Source organism: Neovison vison, chromosome 12, assembly GCF_020171115.1.
Source record: "Neovison vison isolate M4711 chromosome 12, ASM_NN_V1, whole genome shotgun sequence".
NCBI lineage: Eukaryota > Metazoa > Chordata > Mammalia > Carnivora > Mustelidae > Neogale > Neogale vison.
In genome coordinates, this window is record NC_058102.1 from 137772972 (window position 1) to 137793288 (window position 20317).

Consider the following 20317-nt stretch of genomic DNA (forward strand, 5'->3'; position numbering starts at 1 on the left):
TGGGAGTACAAAGGTGGGTGAATCAGGCCAAACACAAGCCCTGCTTCTTCGAGTTTACAAATGAATACATCAGAGAGTCTCACAGATGAATATATATGTTCAAGTTGGTGTTCTGGGCAATGGAGTTCAGACGGAAGCGTGGATAACAAAGGAGCCAGGTCTACAAGGCCTGGGGAGGGGGTGGAGGTCTAAGTGGGCTTTCGAAGGAGTGGCGTTTGAACAGTGATCTGGAACAGGAGAGGAAGGAGGACGGGTGGAAGAATCCTTCTGGATAGAGGGAACAGCGTGTGCAAAGCAAGTGAGGTGGGAGGAGCTGACAAAGTCACGTCGGGCAGCCCAGGGAGTCATGGTCCCTGTCTGGAGTATCCCAAGAGCGGGAGGACATCATAGGGAACTATGACTTCTTCCTCCTGCGTGGAACAAAATGCCCCCAGTAGCTGGACTTTTCATATAACCCAAATTCTTGCATTGCTGTGCCAAAACCACCTGTATTTTTCCCACCTTTGATGGACAAAGGTCTTGGATGAAGCTCGCCAATGTATTTCCTATCCTTCCCGAGGCTTACTCCCTGAACTCTGAGCATTTTCTTGATGGAGCAACGCAGCAAAACCTGTACATTTGAGGCACAAAAGCTGCTTGTCCTTATGCTCAGGAAGCCTAGGCTGCTTTTCTCTTTGAGTCCTGGTCTGTTTGTGACCTTTTTCAATTCCAGCGGCTGCCGCTGCGTCTGCCCCATTCTCTAGTTGAATGCCCCAGTCTGTTGCAGAAGGAAGAATCAGAGAACCAAATCAGGAGGCTTCAGTTCGGCTGGAGTATGTGGGGTTCGTGGCTCCCTGGGCGCATTTTGGGTGTCCTTCAGTGTGCACTGACGCTCTGAACAGCAGGGTGGTTGGAGCGGGCTTCAGCTGGTGCCCTAGGGCTGTGCTGTACAATAGGGCAGCCATGGCCACACATGGACTTAAGTGGAATGAGTTAACACTGACTAAAGTTAAGAATTCAGGCCTTTGTCTCATTAGGCACATTTCAGGTGCTTGATGGCCACATGTGGCCCGTGGCCACCATACCAGACAACACATATCCAAACACTTCTATTATCACAGAAAGTCGAATGGGGCCGTAGTGTCCCAAGATGTTGGTGGAGACCAGGAACCAGATCATCTACACTATTGTCATCAATATTTTTAAACCTCTCTCTGACAGTGACTCTAGACATGGACCAAATGCAGAACTGAATGTGGCCTTTCCTATGCCTCCAAGCTGACAAAAATACAACCCACAAATTATTCCTTTAGAATTGTTATAATTACTGTAATGCTATTGAAGAAATGCTTAGAGATCTGCTATTTCCAGCAGAGCAATGGACTCAAAGCTCATTAAAATTCTACAGTTGCTCCCTGGAAAATCTGAGCTCTTGCTCAGTTCACCTTCCCACAGTGTCTCCAAATAGACACACGTCGCATACATGCTATGCAGCCTTAATGATGTGTTTGAGAAATTCCATGACACTCCCCCCGCCTCACGATCCTCTGTCCATTTATACCCCCGCCTCAGGAAACCAGGTACATTCAGGAACCTGAGACCTTGGCACAAGCAGATGCTCATTAAAAAAAAAAAAAAAATCAGCTTGTTGAACTGATGAGCTAGTTATCCTATGTTCTGAGCTCAGAATAGCAAATGAAGAAGAAATAGATCGAAGATATTCTGGCTGAATGTTATATGAAAGTCATGTCAAGGTGTGATGAATAATGCATTAGAGAGTCCTTGATTTTCATTATGTGGCAGCTTGAGAATGTGGTCTGTGCCCAGAGGTTTCCATAACCAGCACAGTCATAATGACATGTATACAGGATCGCTAATCCCTGTGATGACTTCTGTAGGCGAGGTAGCCTTCTCATGGAACAGATGAGGGAACGGGTTCGGAGAGATGGGGCTGGTGGCAAGCAGGAGTCTGGCTCTCGGCTGGTATGACTCGTATCCCCTCAGGGCTAGCCCCCCACACCCCCCTCTGCTCTCAGGTGCACGCTCCCCTGTCTGCTGGGAGGTGGGCTAGGAAAATGCATGCACCAAGGCCAAGGGACAGGGACAGGAGCCCTTTCTGGTCCTGGTGGCTCAAATCTTTCTGGAAGCTTCTCCTCATTGTAGCTCCTCAGGTGACAGTATGACTTGTATGCCCTGAACCCTAGCTTTTACTGATAGGGGAAGAAAAAAGTGGAATGCAGCATTCTTTCTCTGACTGTTCCAGTCAGCTGACCCAACATGACATGATTTTCAGAGCGAAGACCCACTTTGTTTAAAGGCGAACAAATAAGCAAACAGAAACAAACCAACCTGCAAAAAAGTTCTCCAGGATGAATGCGAGCAGCCTATCTCTTGCTGATTTGGCCATGTGTCATTACCACTGCTGCCGGGAGAATGCACCGTTCAGGGCAAGGCTGGGGTTTCGGAGTTTTGTAAGGGTTCTGCGCTAGAGAATCTCGGCTCCTAACCTGAGTGGCTCATAGATATTTTCTGAGCAGCTGTCCTGTGTCGGGCTCTCAGGACCCAAGGACGAGTAAGATGCAGTCCTTGCCCAGGAGGGGGGCTGTGGTCTGCCCTGGGAGAGCCACAAGTCAGCAAATAATTAAGACACCGCAGGATAAATGTTATGATACCAGAACATAGGAAGTGCAAAAGATACATGAGTACTAAATGCCTACTTTCAACCCCAAATCCCAGGTTAGGGCAGTTGGATGGGGATGTAAGCTTAGAGATGGGACAAGCTAGGAGTGGGCTCTAGGCTACGATTAGCGCTGAGCCATCCAGACAAGGCACCGGGGACACAGGGACCCATTCCTGAGGCCACAGAGGAGCTGGCCAGGACCTAACTTGGAATGATGGTCTTACAATCCACGGTCCACTCAGGGATAGAATCAGCCTTAATAACTGACTGGTAAGTATCTATCAGCGATACTGAACTCGAAGTGGAGAAATGGGTCTGGGACCAGATAGTAATTTCAAAAGATGAGAGTCACGGGTTCATCCATTGGGCAACACTGGGAACTGCAAGTTCGAGCGGGAGAGAAGAAGGGGGGGCGTGGACCCTGGAAAGACCCAGAGTTGTGGGGCACGAAGAATGTATGTAAATTTTGCCCCAAGGCCACAGGAAAAGGATGAAATGATCAGAGGGACTCAGCATCACAGCCCAGTCTATGAAGCACCGGCCCGAGCCCACCCCGGACTGAAGTCCGGAGCACCGGGTCTAAGGTCCTCCTCAGACAATCGGAACGGGCCTTGCCTCTGCTGAGAACCAGATGCTCTCCTCAATGAGGGACTCTAGGCTCGTTTTCAGAGGGAGTGTGGGAGGAGGCAAAGATGGGAAACCACCCCTCACCTCAGCGAGATCGGGGAGGGAGAAATCCGTGGGGAAAAGGAGAGGACAGGCAGGCTACATCTGCGACGCGTGGGCCAGAAGGAAGGGGGGGTGGGAGTGGGTGGCTGGCCTTTGCGAAGGCCAGGATGGTGCTCTAGCGTTCAGCTGCCAGAAACCCAGTTTCTTCCCGTGAGGCGGCCCTCCTCCTCCCCCGGGACCGCGCGAGGGAGGGCGCAGATGGTGCAAAGCTCCTGCACTTTCAGCCAAAGGCGGTGTTCTACACAGACGCTGGGGCAGCGACCCCAACCCCCAGCGGTGGTCGGACTCGTCCCAGAATTCCCATATTTCTCAGCAGCCCTCCCCCCTCCACACTTCATGAGTTTTCCCCTCAGCTTCAATACAAGGGGTGACAAGGCAGGAAGGCCCGTCCCCGATGACTTCTTCACGTTCCTCCCTTTCGTCCCTCAAGGGGCCGCCTCCCCCCTCCCCGAGTCCCTGTGGGCCCGGTGAAGTGCTGTGGGAGACAGACGGCACCAGGGAAGTCCCCTCGCTCTGTAAGGGAATGCCCAGCTCTCGACCGAGGGCTTCAGGATGGCAAGCAGTAGCCAATAAACCTATATCCGACACGGCCATCGGGTTAGAGCTTCCTTCCGAGATGCTTGTGGAAGAACCTTGACCATCAAGTAGTCGCTGCGTCCTGAAGCCGTTCTCGGTCCCTGGGGGTCCCTTGGCTCTATTGCTGTCACCTGACTGAAGGCCCGAGGGGCCGAGTACTGCCCTGACCATCCACCAGGGTCACATACCAGGGGCTGGAGCTCAGCAGGAGCTCGGGGGTGCCGGGCCCTGAACCCCCCCACTGGCGGATACATATATTCCTCATGGACTCAGCAGCCCTGACCAGCCCTTTTCTCCATGCGTCCTGCTGTCCAGAAGGGACCAGCTGCGGGCCGTATGTCCATCTCACACCTCTCTGTAGGCAGCTCGGATGCCCCAATGATGTTGCTGAGTCGCCAATTCCAAATGACCCAAACGGACGTGGGTGTCCAGATGTGGCCAGCAACGGGCTTGTGAGCAGCGTTAATGGTGGGCATCCAACGTCGGGCTAGAATGAGCACGCCGTTGGGGTCCGCACAGAGAAATTAGGAGACCATCTGTGGCCTTTGTCAACATTTAAACCACGCCCAGCATGAGCGACACCTTGGTTTCGGCTGAAGACACATTCCTGTTGTCATTAAGTCTCTGGATAGCAGAGCACAGGCCTTTCGCAGCTCAAAACGGGAAAACGCAGCAGACACAACATCTGGGACCTTGGATATCTGCACGTAGGATGCTGAATTCCTTCTACAGTGCATCCTTTCCATTATTTTTTAATTCCTCAAAAATGCCTATTTTCTGGCTAAAACCCGTGGCTTACTTAGGGCATTTTGCATTCTTTCCACTTTCAGAATCAGCGTATGTAGTTGGCTTTCTTTACAGACCCTTTTCCGTAGCAGAATGTTTTCTGGGATATTCGTAAGCGTCGCTGAGCTGCGGGCAGGTGCCGTGGGCTGAGCTTCTGACTCCTGCCTGCGGCTCAGGTCACGATCTCGGGGCCGTGAGTGCAGATTCTGCTTGAGATTCTCCCTCTCTCCCTCTACTCGTGCTCCCTCTCTCCCTAAAAGAAATCATTAAAAGAAAAAAAAAGGGTGGGGGGTTACCGAGCAGAAACACGGGGAAACCTGTGTCGAAATGCAGACAGATGCTAAGACGAAGGCCGAGCTCATGGCCAGCGAAATGGCTCGCCCTCACCCGACGCAATCGCTCTCAGACCCTTCTAGCGCCTCAGCCGAAGAACAGAGTAGTAAATGTCACAGATTTTCGGGGTCATTCACAGAGAGTCAAAACCAGGAACAGTCAAGCGGCAAGTGCACACGGGCTCTGGCTCTGCCGTTAATTCTGCCCTCGGGAAGGGAGAGGCTTCTTTCTGGAAACCTTGGGCCACTCCCAGTGGGACACACAGTGCCGAGCTCTGTGTTCAGAACCGAGGCCTTCCCTCAGGATGTTGGCCGTGGGTGCAGGTGCCCGTGAGGAGAGCCCTCGGGTTGGCCTGTTGGCTCCCGCTGGCAGGGCCCAGGGGGCAGACCGGGGGAGTGAGGGGTGCTGGTGATGGTTTTGGCAGCTACGGAGGCTCCCAGCTGCTGTGCTCCGCCTGCCACCAGAAGCCAGGAGCTGCGGAGGGGCATTGCCAGGCCTGTCTGGGGCCCTGCCTCCTCGTCACGGCCCTGCTCAGATCCCCACAGCCCACAACCCGTTCCCCAACCCCTGCCCTTGTTTCCACTTTCCACTCACCTCGCTCCTTCCAGAGCCTCCCTCTGTGTCATAGAAAATGGACTCTGTGATTTTCGACAGAGAGGAGGTTGAGGGGCACTTGAATAGAGTTTAGAATCTGGTTATTGCCATCATGAGGAAATTCAACTAGTTTTCTATGCCTTTCCACCTCCTTAACTCCTACACCCGTCCGAGACAATTTGACGTCAGTTCCCATGTGTGAGCACCCCCTCCTTCTGACAGGAACTTCCTTGAAAGATAAATTTAAACAGAAATCCCATTATGCCATTAGAATCTCATCCAGAATCGCATTTATTTTTGAGAAGTTTTTTCTTAGCGCTGTTTAGTGATCTTTTAATTATGCCAAACAACTGTCAGAAATCATATTGCTGGGCTTCTCGAAAATGTACCCGTCGTCTTGAGTCACCATATTGCTCTTCCTCCAGAGTTCCGCTGCTTTTGTTCAGCCACGAAGAGGAAGACCAGCCTCTGGCCCCCCGAGGCCCCAAAGGAGATGAATGAGCGTGGCTTGGAGGGCCCAGGCGGCCATTTCTAATCTTGCCTGGGGCCTGGCTCCAATTCCCTCTCGTGCCCCCGATCTTATTTATCAATAGTATGTGAATTAGAGCAGAAGCTACCAGACAGTGAGCTAACCACGGCCCACCCTTCCGCCTGGTGAGGACAGCTGTGTTCCAGAGGCCCGGATATACCCCATACCCTGCGGTGACTGGATTTCCAATTTTAAGGGTCCTGCTTCTCAAGAGTGGATAGAACCTTTGATTGAGGATGGAAAGGGATTAAGGAGTAGACAAGGATAAGATCTAGAATGTTCACATTTTCTTCCCTTAACTCTGTCTTCTATCCACCCATCCCTCTGTGGCTGCCTACCACCCGTGCAAATACTTCTCCTAAGAAGCTCCTCAAGCCGTCCGCAAGTAAGCCAGGTGGTGTCCAGGCTGAGTTTGGGACCTTGGTGTATTCTTAGAGTATTTTTAGTTGTCCTTGGCTTTGGAAACAGAAGGAATTTACAGAACACCATTTATCACACTGCCGGACTAGCAGCTTTTGGGCTAAATTCAACCCCTAAATTAGTTAAATAGGTGCCCATTAGATGGAGAAGGAAAATATCAACAAATTCTCCAGTTGTTTGTAAAAGTTAACCGGGTTGTGGACCCTTGATGTTCACTACCGGGACCCAGACATTCTTCTGACCATTTTCATAAACATAATGGGGAAGGAAGCAAACTAGTCATTTTGAATTTATTTGGAAACAATTGTGTTTTCATATATTGCAAATAACACTTATACAGTGGACTTGATGTGTGTGTGCGTGTACTTTAAGAGTCCCCGAATACAGAAAAGTCTTGCTGTCTGCTAGACAGCTAGCACCTGCTGTCCTATTCCAAGTGATTAACTCATCTACAGTGACTTCTCTTTTGATAAATCAGACAGCGTCCCTGGCTACAAACACGGTGGTGGCTGGCCTATATTCTATGAAACGATTACCCAGGGACCTCTAGATATTTTGATGCATTTCAGAAGGGACTTCCACAAAGGTTTTCCAACATTGCTGTCCCTGTCCCTGGATAGCCATTAGCAGCAACTTAAAAAAAAAAAAAAAAAAAAAAAAAGGAAGGAGCATTCCCATTTCACACCCCTTCTCCCCGATGTTCCGCTGAGATCCGACAGATGGAAACACAGCAGTAGTTTCGCAAGTGACTGCCAAATAGGGCAGCCAAACGAGGCAGGGAGAGAAGGGGTGCTATTCAAGATGCTGAGAGCCAGATACTCCTCCTGCTCTCTCGCAGGTAGCCGCTCAGCCATGCCACGGCGGTTCCGCTCCGCGCGCCAGACCGAGGCAGCTGGAGGCGGGAGGCCCACCCTCACCACCAAAGGAAGAAAGCCACCCAGCCCTTCATTTCACAGATGGGGAGACCTTGATGCAGACGGGCAAAGTGACTTATCAAGGACATGGAATGATTCAGGAAAATTCCAGTCTCTTGACTCCTGTTCCAGTGGTCAGGCTATCACAGAGGCCAAGCAGGGCTTGAGGAACCGAAGACCTTATGCTATCCATGGCTTCTAAAGTTTGTCCTAAAGGCGGGGTGGGGGAGCCTTCTTGATTTTGGTTCATGAGCTTTATTGTTTGTACATCCCCTCCCTCCTTGGGATAGAGATCAAGGGCTTGGAACCAAATGGACTTTGTCTAGTTCCTGCTTTTGAATCACTGTGTTTTTGAACTTGATCAGCTTTTTTGTTTGGTTTGGTTGTTAAAGAGAAAGAAACTGAATTAGAGCCTTTATCTTACTATCTTCCAAACTATTTGATTTAAAGCCTGAACCCTGAGCTGCCAGATCTGTCCACTCGCTCTGAGTAAACAGAGGAACCAGGAGGCCTTCCCTGAGGACTCCTCCAGCTTGGGCTGAGACCAGCAGACTACACAGGGTTGTGTTCTAGCACATCTAAGGGGCCCTTTCTATCTGAACGTCCTGTGGGGAGAAATACTGGCATTTTCTATGCTAATACCAATGATCTATCTTTGGGGGCCTAAAGTTGGATCCACAGCTTCAAACTGCTTATTTATACTGTTCATACTTGGCTACTTTGCTTTTTCCCACCTGCACCGCTCTATATTTATTAATTTTAAGCAAAAATTTACTCATGTCCAAGGAGGTTCCTGGCACCATTGGGTCTTTTTTGAAGAGGGATGAAGGAAAAACAGCCCTGACTTTTCCCTTGCCATATTTGGAACCCGTCGAGACAGGCAATTTTGTCTATCACGATAATGATACTGGAGAACGTGGTTTCAGTCTACTGGCCAAGCGGGCTCAGTACCACGCCCCTAAATTGGACCCGCTCTCAGCCATAGACACCTTTGGTGCTGAACAGCCATGACCATGTGCCTGGAGGACCGACTCACCGTGTGTGTGCCGACAGGGAGGCTCAGAGGGAGGGAGGAAGAAGGCACTGAGCTGTGTTAAGTTCCTCCCAGACTTGATAGTGAGATGCTGTTTTGCCTGCTGCTTGGGGTACAGTGTGCGCAGTGGGGTGGAGAGCCTGGAGTCTGACCGTGTCATCAATGGAGATTAGGGCTTCCTCTGTCTTATTGATGTTCCTACGTCGCAAGAGCCAGGATTCCCGTCCAAGTCTCTAGAGTCTAGGGTTCAGTCCATTTTTCCTACCCTACTCTCTTAACAGGTGACAGCAGAGTTCTTTAAGTGAGACATAAAAATCTACCAAAACTAAGAAATTTACTCTATCTTTAAAAAAGAGAGAGAGAGATCTAGCAATGTGCCTTTTAGAAAGCTGTTTCTGACTTCTCGGATCGGTTGAATTTCTTTGCTTATAAGAAGCATTGAACATTTTAAAATCAGATGCCCCACATTGGAAAGAGTTCAGGTTTGCTGGTTGGAAAAAGCTAGGTGGATGTCCCCCCTCTCTCCACCCAACATATGAGCTACGGGAAGGACCATGGCCAAAAAGTTAGGACGCATTTTGTCAGTTGGAAGAAAAAGCACTGAATGGCTCTTTTCAATAGTGGGACTGGATTTACACCCAGGCGAGAGAGTGCTGAATAATACGGCCTTGGGATGTGACTCTCAGCTTGCAGAAGTCGCTGCTGAAAATCAAAGCGAAGATATCTGAGCTTCCCACCTTGGGCCTGCTGACCTCATCCTGCAGGCAAACCAAGAGAAGTGAGCTCTTGATTGATTTATCTAACGCAGCACATTTCGAACTCAGTACTAGACTCTCTTATCTGCCCTGTCAGTAAAACATCCCCTTTGGGTTAACGGCCCACACAGCTGACACATCATTTACTCGGATTTGCCTGCCAAAGGACAGCTCAGTCCTTTGTGGAGGGGAGAAGTCCAATGTCCCCAAAGAGACAGATAATAAGTAGACTTTGTTTCTAATTGTTTCACTGGGCAGTTCATTTTTCCTGGAGGAAAATTTCTTCTATGAAGAAAATTAAGTGTACTGGTTTATTTTTCTGGTGACAGTTTGATGCTAAGAAAGAGTCTGAGCTTTCCATTTTTCAAAACAGTTGTCAGAGATACAGAGTTTTATACGTTTTGTCCTACAATCCCACTCCATTTGCCATATCCTTTCAATTCTTGACCTTTCAAAGGAGTTCATTTATACAAACTAGAGGGAAGACTGGATTGGGGTTATAATTTAACCGATTCTCTCTGCTGATATGCAGGTGAGCAGGGGTGGCACTTGGAAGCCTATGGATTGGGCACCATCCCCTTAGATCCATGGGCACTCTTAGATAGAATAGGTAAACTGAGTCTTCAGTGACACCACAGATTGGTCTCTTGGCCTAGGTGCAGTGACGGAGGGAATCGTCCATGTCGACCCATCATTTCCAACTCACACATACCGTTTCCTACATACAACTTTGGTTCTTGAAACTTATTCTCATTTCCTTGACTCATAACTCACATTGTTCCTCACTTGGAATCCCTCCCTTCCTCCCACCCTGTAAGGGCATTTCGTTCCCTTCAAGTCACCTTTCATGATCGCGTGGCTCTCACTGGCCTCTGTCTTCTCTGAGTTTCTGCAAAGCCTGCGTCCTATATTGCAATCCAACACATCTTCTCTCTAACTTCATGGTAAATTTATTGAAATCGATGGCTTTTATTTATTACAGAATTTTTGAGCTAGAAAGAATCTTACAGTAAAGGCAAAGGGGCATATGTAGTCACATGACTGAAGAGTAAAGACCAATACAAAGTCACATAAAAATAGTGGCAGATAAAGCAGATGGTCCACACCAAACTGGGCCACAATGTGCTTGTTTTATAGTGGATCATTTTAGTTAAGCCTTGCCTGACTTCACAGTTTGAGGCACTGACTTTAACACCAAGTGTCTGGGTCAGACCAAAAGACAATCAAATTACTCCTCTTGCAAGAGTGAAAATGTAGAAATTGACCTTGAGTTCACAAAGAAACCAAAGGATTAATTAACCAAAAAAAACCCCCACCACCCCAGTTTATATGACTGGACGAAAAGACAGCCGTGAAGAGCAGAACACTTGCCTCTCGCATTTCTAGTGTCCAGATCCGACTGTACTGCCAGGTCTAGTACCAGGATTGTGACTTGACTTTTGTAGGGAAAGAGACGAGGACAAGCCGATCTGAAGACCATACGAAGGCAGAAAACAGAACGATCATGGACTGGGTGACTGCGGTGATTTCCAGAGTGTAAATGATTTTTTAAAAAAGATTTTATTTATTTATTTGGCAGAGGGAGATCACAAGTAGACAGAGGGGCAGGCAGAGAGAAAGGCAAGGAATCCCAGGACCCTGAGATCATGACCTGAGCCGAAGGCAGCGGCTTAACCTACTGAGCCACCCAGGCGCCCCAGAGTGTAAATGATTTTATATTAAGTTAATTTAATCTCCCTCTCACACCTCACGGATAAGAGGCATTCTCAGATTCTTTAAAACTGTTTTGTCCAAGCGCATGTTTTTTTTCTCATGGTCTAAAAGGCTGCATTTCTATTGTGATTCAGGACTGACTTCTCTAAGGGCCAATAGAAGTTTCATTTGATGCCCGTGTAAAATGATGGATCAAGTTGTTTAAACACAGATGGGATGACTTAGCAGGTAGGCATTTGAGGTTTAACTATTAAATTAAAACTCTTCTGGCCATCTGTAGCTCTGTAGTCCGGTGTACACGAAGAACTCTGCTGTTTCTATAGAGTAAAGCGAGATGCCCATAAATAAAAATATTTGAAATCTTGAAAACTCTTTGCGGTCATGTAAAATGCTGTTGAAGACTCTTTTATCAAATCATTCCATAGATCCACGTAAGTGCACATAGGCAGAAAATCTAATATAAGTGACCATTTATAGAAATGGTCCTTTAGAAAATGCCTGCTTAGCATTGGGTGGAGGCGGTGGGAAGGCACGGGAGAGAACGCTTGGTTTCCAGCAACTGCTCTGTTTCTAAACCACGGTCTGGCCCTAAAGAAGTACTTTGCTTCATCTGTAATGACTTCTGAGGTTTCTCCAGTTCTAGAAAACTCTAACTTTCATAAAATGGATTTTTTTTCCTCCTTCTTGTGCTTAATATAAGAGATAAAACATTTCTACAGATGAGGACAGGAATAGTATGCATTTCTGGAAAACCCTGGAAATGTGTACCTGAAATTGGTCAGGAATTAACTGCATCACCTCTTAAAACACATTTGGAATTAAGTTTCAGATCATTTGGTCAGAAGCCTTTTTTTTTTTTTTTTTTGCATTCCGTGACATTCCTTAATAACAAGTTGTCATAGCCTTCCCATAGCAAAATTTTTACAAAGGAATCCATATCCTAAGGAATTAGAATAAGTGAGAGCTTTTCTTAGCACTACCTGAGAACCGACTCTATTTTTCATCCTTTGGGAAGCTGCGTTTGACAGCTAATGGATCTGTTTTTGTTCTAAAACTACCATCTGCTCCATGGCACGTTTAAAGCTTTCTCTCATCACCATTATGTGGGAGATGTATAAATATATATTCATAATTATGCATTTCTAAGAAAAAGGCAAAAACACAATGACACGTAGGCTTCAAGGAGGCAATAGTTAAACAAACACACCAGCAACTCCTAGTTCCACACGCATCTGATGCCGCTGAAGACACCCAGGACATGTCATGTTGACTCCAGGTTGGCAGGCAGTGCCGGAGGTCAGAGTAGGAGCGGCGGCTTCTAAGCACGAGACCACTAACTCCGGGAGCGGCTGCGCAGCCGCTGGGTGCCGTCTTCCCAGAGGCGTGTCCCGTCACACCAGGCTCCCTTCTAGTCCAAGACACGCCAGCACTGGCGTGCTACCTGCTGGCATTGAATTCCGGCTTCTGATTCTACCCCATGCGTTTACCTACCCCATTGGTGTGTCGGACCCTTTCTTCAGTCCTGGGAGCCAGCTCTCTCTCTGATATGCCATACGCTGGTTCACACTGCATTTTGGCCACTTTCAGCAAATCATTCCTGCCTGATATATAAAATATCAAAATAGAGTGGCCCTCTGTTCTAGTTTATTCCCTATTGTCTAGTTAACTTGGGAAACTAGTCCACGGTATGAGTTCGCCAGGGGCCAGTAAGGTCTTATTTCTCCCCAACAACATAGATGCCTCCTCAACTTGACCTCAGGAAGCATTTGCCTTCCTCTGGGGAACTCCGGGCGGTCAGCAGGAAAGGGATTTTGGCCAGGGGAAGATGTTCTATTGTTCTTCCCTGAGTCTGGGGTAGGCACAGTACCTGGTACAGCCTTAAGCCAGGATCACCCTGGTGAAAAGAGCTTGTTTTCCTCTTTCCATAAGTGGAGAACAAGTCTTGGTAGACTCCTGGTCTCAGGTGGGAAAGGAGCTCCAGAGCCAGCTGGGCAGGAGGGGCCACAGGCAAGGAGACACAGGCTGAGCTGGAGGAAAGCCGTTCAAGGAAGGCCTCCATAGGGGCAGGCCTGTGCTATAACCCTGAGCATTGCTGCTGGGGACTGGGATCCAAGGGGACCCAGAGGGTGATGAGTATGGGGAGCGTTCCAGAGGCGGCCACGGCCTGTCGAAAGGCTGAGAGGGAAGCAGGCCTAGCACGGTGGACGAAGAGTGGTGGGATGTAGGAGGGAGGGCTGGAAACCCATGAAGCCCACGAGCGGGAATTTAATGTAGGAAGCGTGCGACATCGGATTTGAACTCAGCAGAGGCTCTACCAAAGGTCTGCCAACAGAGGAGGAGGGTGGTCCGCATGGGGTTTATGCCAGATTGTTCTCCAGGCGTTGTGCGGGAAATCTGCAGCAGTAGAGGAAGGCCAAGGGCAGAGCCCCAGACAGGACACTGTCGCCAGAACTGCAGGAATAGATTGGAAGGGACGGGCTAGAAGGACACAGAGTGATGACCTTCTGTTAGGGGAAGAGATGTGCGAGGAAGGAGGGGCTGCAGCTGATTCCGAGCGCAGAGCCCAGGAACTGAGGGGAGGGCACCGTTCACGCGGCTCTTTGAAGATGGGAACAGGGAAGGGGGAGAAGGGAAACACCTACCCTGCAAGCAGAAAGCTGCAAATGATGCTTTGAGACCTAGTGGTTCTTCTAAGACGAGAATTCCGAAAAGAACAATTTTTTTTTTTTCCCACTCAGTGACAATTAGATCACATCACTGGACAGTGAGAGGATCGATTCCATCCGGACTCACTGTAGGAGACATCACAGCTACTCAACTCAGGTAACTCATTAGGGAAACCTGCTTAGAGATTTTTTTTTTTTTCTGCCAAGACTTTTATGTGGATATTATTTTCATTCTTGTTTCTTTCTTCAGGAGGGGGGTGTTGTTTGAAAAAGTAAACAAATGATGAATAATAACCGGGAATAACCATGGACGTAAGACTTGACCTAAATTCTTCTTCTATCACATTCTCGTAGTCCACAGAAATCCTTCTGAGTTTTAAGCAAGGGAGACAAATGTGAAGTCCTAGTGTCTGGTTTTTGTGAGTTAAGAGTTAACGATGAGTGTGTGAGAACCATCAGCCACAGTGTGACCCTCCAGAAACCCTCTTGCCTACTGCCCTTTAGTATCTGAAGGGGAGGAGCCGGGTTGTGTGTCACGTGACCCAGCCCCCTAGCCACGCCCGTGGGAACCTGACCCAGGCGCTGACATGGGTCAGCCAATCTGTGGCAGGAAACCTGGGCAGAGGTTTCTGCCCAGGAGATGATAGTAAGCTAATCAGTTTCTTTCTCTTAGAAATTTCCTTCCTTAGCAACTCAAAGAGCCCCATCTGGAACAGTAATCTCTCCATCAGTCTAAAGTTCACTCGGACCTTTCTGTACTCTGCTGCCCATTAGCCAGGAGCTCCTAGAATTACTTGACCTCCTCAGGAAGTCAGTCAGATCCCTAGACCAGGATCACGGGCAACTCCCCCGATGTCAGACGATGTCACCAGCGTCTGACAATCGGAGGCCGGAGCCAGATCTGTGGAGCTCCCACGGCCATGTCCACAGCTTCAGATACGGTCGGCTGCTTCCGGGGCACACAGAGATGACCATGCCATCTCACCATCCATTGCCAAGGTGTATTTAATATATGTGCTGCCGAAGCGAGCACGCCAAGGTGTATTTAAGATGCCTTCTCTCCTGAGGGTGGCCAGCATCCGTCCCCACATCAGGACCGCCATCCTCCGAAGTGTCACCAGGGAGAAAAGCTCTGATATATCTAGTTCAAAAGAGGAACGAACGCTTGTCCTGCAGCCTTTTTATGTAGGAGTATAAAGGGGCCGGCTGCCGTCGGCCGATCACCCGAGAGGCAACTTTTCTGATGGATCCTTCCACAGACAGCTCTTTCCAAATATCACAGGTATAATTTACTGGCCTTGCTGTCGGGTCAGAGCAATCAGCCTTTCCCTCAAAAGCAGAAACCCTGGCCATGGTCACCTTCCGTCTAGCTTTTCAGCCATGAAAGAATCTATTTAAACTATCTTCCCGGGGCTAATGGGTGATTTGCCTGGGTTTGCACTAAGCGGCGGGTCTCGGATGCTGCCACATTAAAAAAGGAAACCCTTCATCCGGCCCGCTGGGAGTGCAAAGTGCCTTTCTCGATTCAGATGTTTGCCTTTCTACAATTGCAATCAGTCCCCGTGCACTATGTGGTTGCGACAGTTACAAGATGAAATCCCCGCAGAGTGGCTCCGAGATTTGTCAGGAAATAGGCTTCCCGCAAGCCCTGTTTGGCTGACCAGGGCGAGCCCCTGAAATTTCAACGGAAAAGCCGTTCCTATCTTTCGTGACTCAGTTATTAAGAGCGTGGAACACAAATCAAAACCAGAATGAGATACCACTTTGCACCCATCCGGGTGGCTATTTTAAAAAAGAAAAAAAGAAAAGTTACAAGTGTCGGCAAGGGTGTGGGGATATTAGGACCCTATTTATCGGGGTGGGAATGGGAACTGGCTCGGCCAGTGTGGAAAACAGGGAGTGCTTCAGAACGTTAAACATAGAGTAACCCTATCATCCGCAGCCCCGCTCACTGCTGAAAACCACTGGAGGCAGAGACTCAAACAGCCATTTCCGCACCACTGTTCACAGCAGTCTTACTCACGATTGGTAAAAGATGGGACAACCCGCGCCCATCCATAGGGGAGCGGATAAGCAAGATGTGGTATCTACACTATGGACCGTTTTTCAGCCTGAACAGGGAATACAATTCTGGCACATGTTCCAACGTGGAACCTTGAAAACTCTGTGCTGAGTGAGACGTGCCCATCACAGCCTGAAATGTATTATAGGATCCCATCCCTACATGGTACCTAGAAGAGAGAAGTTCGTTTTGTTTTGTTTTGTTTTCAAAGATTTCATTTATTTATTTGACAGAGAGAGAGAGACAGAGATCACAAGTAGGCAGAGAGGCAGGCAGGATTGTGGGGGAGAAGCAGGCTCCCCACTGAGCAAAGAGCCGGATGTGGGGCTCCATCCCAGGACCCTGAGATCACGCCCTGAGCCGAAGGCAGAGGCTTTAATCCACTGAGCCACCCAGGTGCCCCTTTTGTTTGTTTGTTTATTTGTTTTTCCAGATTGTATTATTTATTTAAGAGAAAGACAGAGAGAGAGAGAGAGAGAGAGCGCACAAGCGAGCATGAGGGAGAAGGGAGAATAGAGGGAGAGAGAGAAACAGACTCCCCACTGAGCAGGGAGCCCGATGCCGGCTTGGTGCTGGGACTCCAGGATCATGACCTGAGCCAAAGGCAGATGCTTAACAGACTGAGCCACTCGGGTGCCCAGAATAGGGAAATTTAAAGAGAAAATAGACTAGAGGGTGGCAGAGGCTGAAAGGAAGGATAAGTGCGCAATTACTGTTTAACGGCTGTGGGGTTTCTATGACGGGTGATCAGAAAGCTCCGATCACGGACAGTGGTACACCATTGTGAATGTACTTGATGCTACTGAACTGTACGCTTAAATATGGTTGAACTCGTAAGAAGAAATATATGGAAAAGTACATTTCTCCTGTTCAGTTACTCGCCAAAGGCAGAGGTAGCTGCCTCGTATTGTCTTCTGCTCAGGGGTTGGGAAAGAAGCCACGCCCCAGCGTCCCCTTGTCACACAGAAGACTACAAGCTCTGACTCTGGGAGGCAGGTTTCCCTGGATCCTTCTGGCTGGCCTGTAGCAGCCCTCTTAATATTCTCTGCCATGCCAAATGTCTTCTTAGATTTTTTCCAAGCTCAATCACATACATGCCCGTTTATTCGCCTGCCATTCCGGGCAAGCGAGTTCTGCTGGGGAATGTGCCTTCTCCTCTCCCTGAGAAACCCTTTTAAAATGAATAAAACATGGGCCTGAGCAATTCAGCCTTCCCAGCTGGTTCTCACCAGCTTAGAGGATGTCTTTTGTTTCCTTCCACCCTTGACAAGACGATGGCTTTGCTCTCATGCTGACTTTCATTCCTGTGAAGTTGAGGATAACGGGCCTTCTGTCGGTCCCATCGAATATAGAGTCTCGTGATCTGCGGTGCCGTGCTACCCGGGACTACACGTGTGTCCTTGTATTGTCCGAACCGCACACGAAGAGCGCATCACGACTGCGCCGCAAAACTCAAGCAGGGCCGACGGGCCAGCTCTGGGATGCATCCCTCGCTGAAGCGTGAAGCCCTGTTCCTACATCTGGCCGAGGGAGACCCGCCGCCTCGGAGGACTACACTTGGTAACTCAGCTCCAGCTGTGTTTCCTGCAATCAACGAACATCTGGACCGTGTCGCTCTTTCGACAGAAGAAAAGCATTGGCATTCTATCTCTGGAAAGAAGACACTGTCCCAATTCTGGTTGGGCACCAAATGCTCAGAAAGTCCTGTTTGAACCACATTTATAAATTAGAAGTGAAAACATGTACGCCCCAGGAAGCATCAGGCTAACTCCATTTGTCATCTCAGTCAAGAAGATTGGGAACAAATGACAATGCTTGGGAATAAGTGTTGTAATATAATGAGGAGACGGCCGTGGCAGGCTGTGGAGACCAGGGGCAGGACAGCTCTGTTGATTTTACACTGATTCTTGCAGGAGACTTCTTCCCCCTTTGGCAGATATTAGTAAAGCAAAAACAAACTGCCCTAATTTCGAGGCCATTTCCCCATTCCTACTCACTTCAGTTTTTTTCCACTGTGCTGCTCCACGATCTGATGGCATGAACCTGACAGGTTGGCATCTGCCAGTGTTTGGTGCTTGGCATTTCTGACGTGACACTGGCTTCCTTGTATGGAAGCATTTTTATCCAGAATGATTATAATTTCCTAGAGTGGCTATGGGGTACAGCTTCGCTTCGAAGTCCAACAAAGTCGGAGCAAACCTTGGGCACTGGATCTCCTTAGAGGGCCCTCTGCTCAATGACTATGTGACAGTTACCCAGAGACCTGACAGGAATGTTAAATCAATGAAGCCGTTCTGTGGAACTGGGAGAAAGCTGTGTGAGGTGACACCAGACTAACAGGTCTAATGAGAAGAGCATATTGTTCCTCAGGAATCCTACTGAAAACATATTGAAAGCAACATGTCACAGAATCTCTTATATGGGCTTTTTCCTGGGAGCAGAGGGGAACTGTGCTTGCATTAGAGCCTTCATTTTCAAAGCACATTTCTTTCCTTCAGAGGTTAGGACAACCCCAACCCATTCCATTCTGGATTCTGAGACCTTTTTCCCCATGAAAGAATAAGATGCTTCCTACGAGTCTCTATAGATTTTCTGTTTGTGTAACCAGAATTCAAATAAAATAATTAAAGCTTCTAAAGGCTAGTCTGAGGTGAGAAATGCAAAGGAAGGGGTCTGCCTTCTAAGAATAAGCAGGTTTTGTTTCATGTAGGAGAAGCATCCTTTGTTGGGATGTGGTGGATGCGGGGAGGGAACGGGTAGGCACACCATGGGTGATGTATGCTCTGTGACCTTCCTCTCCCACAACCCGGCTCAGAGCCTTTTTGGATTCCTCCTCCATGGGGGGACCCCTGGCAGCTGGGGGTAAGCACACAACTGCAGATCTTGCCTTTCCCTGAAAACCATTGCTGAGTTGTATGCATCAACACCACCCCTGCCAAGACCCACTGATACATGAGGTGAGATGCTGCCCTCCTGGGAATGTTTAGAAGCCAGGCTCAGATAGCCAGGCTGACTCTTCTGGATGTTTAGGCCAGAGAATTTGGCCCAAGATACATTAGAGCACTTCATCTTGAAATCACTGAAACTTTCAGTAGGTTTATAATCTGGTTGCGTTCCTTTCACCTTGACCAGCTGCCTACTTGGTGTCCTTCCATTATATTTGGAAGGAAGGGGTGAAGAAAGGTAGTTCTGTAATGGGCTAGCCACAGGTACAGTAGGTGTTAATATCTAGAAGAGGAGTCATGTAAATTTATCCTGCTCATATATGCTTCAAAGTATATGCTTGGCTTGGTATCAGATGGCTATTTTGTCCACAGTATTTTTGTCAAGATTTCTAACACATTTATTCATCCTCTCGTCACTGGGCCAAAACTGGTCTCCTAAATCCTGAAAGCTAGTTCTTTTACTGCCCTCCACGCATACACACACAGAGCCATATGCTCCGATTAAGCTCTGAGAATTCACATTTCACATTAAATAAGAGTTCTTTTATTTTTTTCTTTTATTTTTTTATGGAGCCCAATATGGGACTTGAACTCATGACCCTGTAATCAAGACTTGAGCTGAGATCACTCAACCAACCGAGCCACCCAAGCGCCCCAACAAGAGTGCTCTTATTAAGATGTTCTCTTGGAATCTTGTGATACCTGGGATCCCTGGAAAAATGAAGCTATTTCTAAATATCCTGCTTCATATAGTATCTGGGCTAAACTCTTTATTTCAGTACTTTTAAGGAGTTCTAACACTTTGTTTTAACCTGAGAATGCACATGGTCTCTGCGATACAGTTCCCTTGTCTGGAAGGAAGGAAGAAAGGAAAGAAATGCCAATCTTGCTTTCCATCTAAAAGGCTAAGTGGAACAGTCTTTCTTAAAATTTGTTAATCGTCTAGTATCTCTGTAACATTTTTTCCTATAAAAAGCAAATGAATATAGAAATAGTTTCCTCCCTTGGTTCTCAACAAATGAAGGCACTGTGCTCATAAGTTATATTTAGTTGCTCGAAACTGAAGATACTAATAGCTCGTGTTTGCAGAGGGCTATGACGTGCCAGGTGCCCTGCATTTCCCTCATTCATTCTCACATGAACCCGATGAAGAGGGCAGCGAAAGAACAGCCTACATTTATGGAATGCTGACTCCATGCTGAAGACGTCCACAAAATATCTCATTTAATCCTCAAAATCGGATTGTGGTTTGTCATCATATAAACTGAAGCTCAGAGAACTCAAGACGCCCAATTCTTAAACAGCACCACGGAGCTCCAAGCCAAATCTGCCTGACCCCGGAGCCCAAGTGTTTCTTCCTTCAGGTTATGTCACCTCCTGGCAAGCAGGGGAACTGGGAGGCACGTTACTGTCAACTCACTGAGCTCCCCCAGCGGGGCAGCTGGTTGCCTGGCGGCTGGTTGCCTGGCGGTTAACCAGACCTGCGGAGCCAGAGGTGAGGGGGGACCAGGACAACCTGCCGGTAGGGGCAAGTTAATATTAGGATAGGTCACGAGCTGCCCCTCTCAACCTTCGGGGCTCATTAGAATCCGGGAACTTGCTT

The 20317-nt window shown here is 48.3% G+C and overlaps 1 protein-coding gene across 1 annotated transcript in view; it reads left to right on the top strand.

The window, feature by feature from the left end:
• The window catches only part of JCAD (junctional cadherin 5 associated), a 79093-nt gene that overhangs the window by 9326 nt on the left and 49450 nt on the right, over positions 1-20317 (top strand). The window contains exon 2 of the mRNA XM_044228931.1: positions 13780-13864. The gene's annotated coding sequence lies outside the window, so the exon portion shown is untranslated. The remainder of the gene's footprint in view (positions 1-13779; positions 13865-20317) is intronic.